The sequence below is a fragment of the Oreochromis aureus genome, linkage group 23 (assembly GCF_013358895.1).
Source record: "Oreochromis aureus strain Israel breed Guangdong linkage group 23, ZZ_aureus, whole genome shotgun sequence".
Classification (NCBI taxonomy): domain Eukaryota; kingdom Metazoa; phylum Chordata; class Actinopteri; order Cichliformes; family Cichlidae; genus Oreochromis; species Oreochromis aureus.
The window spans coordinates 15727938-15731843 of NC_052963.1; the positions used below are offsets into that span (position 1 = coordinate 15727938).

The window sequence follows — 3906 nt, forward strand, 5'->3', positions numbered from 1 at the left end:
TCCACTATGTAGCCCACTGTAGCTATACTATGAAAAATGTGAGAACTTTTTTGCACTGACCATCACATCTATTTTATTTATAGCCTCACTTTTAAACAATGAAAGTTAACACAAACTCCTTAAGAGACAGGTATGTTTACATTTCAGGTCTCCAAAAAACCCAGTTTCAAAAAACATGAAAACCTGAGGTGTGTTTTGTTGTGTTAACGGTGATTTAGTGCTCATTAAAATGTGTTAAGAATTTGCAAATTGATGATTAATCTCATAAGTCATGACGCACTGCTCCCCCAGACATAAGCTGCCTGCCTTTGTAAAATAAAAATATCAGTACTGGTACTGGCCATGTAATTACTTAGCATCGGATCAGTACCAAAATTTGCACTATTGCACATGCCTGCCTTGAACCTAACCTGCACCAGAGCAGATTAAACTCTATCTTAGAGATTAACAGGTATAAAATTGCTGCCTACTGACCCATCAGTTCTACAGAATATAGTATCACTATCCCTGGAAGATCTTTCAGATCTCTGTGCATGACACCCTGATTAGAATTTTTTTTCATTCCCAGATGAGCATCTTGTTGAATGTCACCATTACCAACAACACACTCCAACCTTATACAAATCAAATATAACACAGCGAGGTTGTGCTTTTCACATCAGACCAATCTCTTTGTGTGGCAATTCGCTTTGTTACCATCAGGGGTTTCCTGTATGACACATGACTGTCTGTGCACCAGTTAGAAAGATTTATTTTTCTCTTAAACATCAGCTACAAAATTTTGTACTATTCCAAATAAGAAATCTCATAAACTAAGAAGGAGTATTAAAGAGGAATTCTGTAGCACAGCAGGCGATTGATGTACAAATCCTTCAGTTATACTTCATGATTATACTTGGAATTGTTGTTGCTGTAATTAAACTTCCCCTTCTCTGGGTGGACATGATTCAAATCCTGGTTCCAGTGCCTGCATAGACTCAAGGTATCATCAGAGAGAGCATGTGGCATCATTGTGGCATGTGTTGTTCTCCATAATATTGCCTCTCTTAGCAGCACCCTGCCATATGAGTGGATGAACCTGGGGAAGAGGATCCTGTTCACCCTGAAGATGTTCATGATGCAAGAGCTGTCAGAGAAACAACTTTGCTACAATCTCTTTTCAGATTAGTTTCCCCACCCCCACAGGATAAATAAGGACTCCTTATTCACATTTCATTTGTTCTTCTTTATTTCCTACAAATACAAAACCAACCATTATCATTTGTGTATTTATCAGAGAGTAATCACCTGTAACATGTTACCCACCTCTAACTGGTGCTCCAGTAATTCAATTTCCAGATCTGTCTTTCTAATCTGACGATCCAAGTATGTGATTTCTTTGTCAGTTTTTGTCATTGTTTGGATGAGGTGCATTTTGTATATTTCTTTAACTGGTAACTGTAAAATGTAAGAATGGCTTGAAATTCATGCATGGTGCAGTTTAAATAAAGTTCAGAAAATGCAGAATGGCATTGAACGTCTCACTTTGTTAATATGTGCTGGGGTAGTTGATGGAGCTTCCTCTTGATAATGTTCGGCCTTGCTCTGTTAATTTAAAAGAAAAAAACGTGAATATGAAGATTGTTTTCCAGTCATCGTCATCACTTGACTGCACATTTCAAATACAAGAACACAAACTAAAACATATCTCTACTGTTATGATGTGTACCTCACTAGGTCTATCTGGATCTATCTCAGCGGATAATGTATCCTTATCATCATCTTCGTCTGCTTCCTGTGATGAAGAGCAACATTCTGTTTTAGAAACCTTTCTTTAGAAACATATCACAAGCACTCAGTGCCCTACTTACAGATGGAAGGGTTGGAAATGCTTCTGCTGAAGTAGGAGTCTCAACAAGGCCATCAGCAACTGTTGAAATAAATATGCAGATGTGTTATAGCACATGATGGCATTCTGAATAAGTCAGCAGGGAACAGCATTCCTAAGTAATAAAGACATTATGGAAAATGCACTAGTAACAAGGATCAGTACTACACTGCTGATGAAGAAATTTAGCTACTGTTTCACCAAATGTACTGAACCTTTAGTTGAGACAATGCAGACAGAAATTATCCCATTTCAAAGACTCGTGAATTCTGTGTAATTTGTAGTATAACTCACTGAAAAGAGTCTGGCTTTAGATGGTTCCTGAAGTATTGCTTCTTTTTAGTTTTTTTTAAAGAGATGGAAATAAATTAGTTTTTTTTTGTTTGTTTGTTTTGCATTGCATTTGAACCTTTATGTTTGCCTTTTATTTCACTCAGTGATTCATTTAATTCACTTTTTACTTTCACTTTAACTTGGTGGTAAACAAGGAAATGAGAATTTCATCCCACATATTCAAATTTCATGTATGTGTGTGCTATAAATAATTACATTTTATGCAGACACTTACTCTTGGCAAGCTCTTCTGCCTCAGCATGGATGAAGGTGCCCCTTCAACCACTTTGCGAGCCTCTGCCTTCTTTCTGTTAGCTAAGTTGAATCCATATGTTAATCTTAGCAGGATATTAGGCCTGTGGGTTTATAAAAAATTATAGACTCATATACAAAAGCAAAAGTGGGCCTTACCTGTTTGAACTATGTTTTTATATTTCATTTTCAGCTGCTGCCAAGTCCTTTTTGTTCCCGTGGGATTGCACCTTAATTAAAATTATGAGTAAAAATTCGCCTGTAAATGCATCTCAGGATTCACATGTATTTACTATTTACCGATTCAACTTACGCATTTACCCGCGCTGCAATTCTCTCCCACGCCAGTTCTCTCTCCTTTGCTGCTGCAGCCGTGTTGCCTTTCTTCCTAAAAATGTGTTCGTACTCGCCATATACACCCAGCAGAATATCTATTTCAAGTGGGGTGAAGTAAGCCGAGCGTTTTCTCTGCCCGGTTTCCATGTTGAATCATAGGATCTGTTGATGATGGATTTTTTTTTATTATTGGTATCACGCACGCGCTTACCTCAGGGTGGGCATACTCAGAGTTGATTAAACTAACTCTGATCAGCTGTTCCGGACGCTCAGCGTTTATCAACTCGGAGTTTCTTTTGAGTTTGTTGATCTCCCTTCCTGGACAAGAGCCCCGCTATACAGTGTTATCATTATTATTATTATTATTATTATTATTATTATTATTATTATTATTATTATCATTATTGTTGTTGTTGTTGTTGTGGATAAATTGTGTGTTTGTATTCAGAGTTACTTCATGTATTTCCATGGACATAAAACACTCCGTGGTTCTTACAGTGATGACTGACATGCCTCATGCTGAACACTCCTGATATGAAAATCTCTTTTTACTTGGATGGGAGACCGCTTCGGCACTTCTTTCTACAAGCTGCAGAAGGCGCTGTTGCTCCTTTTACACATGCTACAGTGTCACATGTTTTTATTGCTGCATGAAGATTATAAGTATCATTATATTCTGAGTTTCTTTTACATGTTTTTGTGCACCTGCCAGTTTAAAGGCACATTTATTTCAGCATTTTTATGTCAGTTAAAACAAAGTCCATTGTTGCATATTACAGAAAATATTATGTAATTGTCTGAAGCACACTGGGGGAAAAAAAGATGACGTGTTCATGATCACATCGAACAACAAGCTGTAACCATTTCTTAATTAAGGTGTTGTACACTTTAAAACACAATGTATAACAATGGGAGTCGTATGTGAAATGCAGATGTGGCATTGACTCAGTGACTTTGAATAATTCACAGTGCAGAGCTGTCTGTTACTTATCTTAGATTAATGGTGTGACAACTTTCCAAGAGAAAAAACTTTTGGAGAAATTCTGGAGGATGCCATTTAAATTAACATGTCAAATACTGTTAAAATCCTTTTTGCTATAAATCATACATACCAGTAA

General features: G+C 36.9%; 1 long non-coding RNA gene across 3 annotated transcripts; it reads right to left on the reverse strand.

Annotated features, from left to right (window-relative positions):
- Positions 1–651: 651 nt before the first annotated feature.
- On the reverse strand, positions 652–2981 carry LOC120436065. 3 transcript variants are annotated; one of them, XR_005610093.1, is made up of 8 exons: positions 2774–2981; positions 2612–2682; positions 2436–2515; positions 1851–1909; positions 1709–1774; positions 1525–1584; positions 1306–1437; positions 1205–1233 (listed from the first exon to the last, which is right to left on the reverse strand). It is a non-coding gene; the product is annotated as an uncharacterized LOC120436065 (long non-coding RNA). The 3 variants fall into 3 exon arrangements; XR_005610092.1 differs by having other exon boundaries at positions 2766–2981; XR_005610094.1 differs by having other exon boundaries at positions 652–1430; positions 2766–2981.
- Positions 2982–3906: the final 925 nt, after the last annotated feature.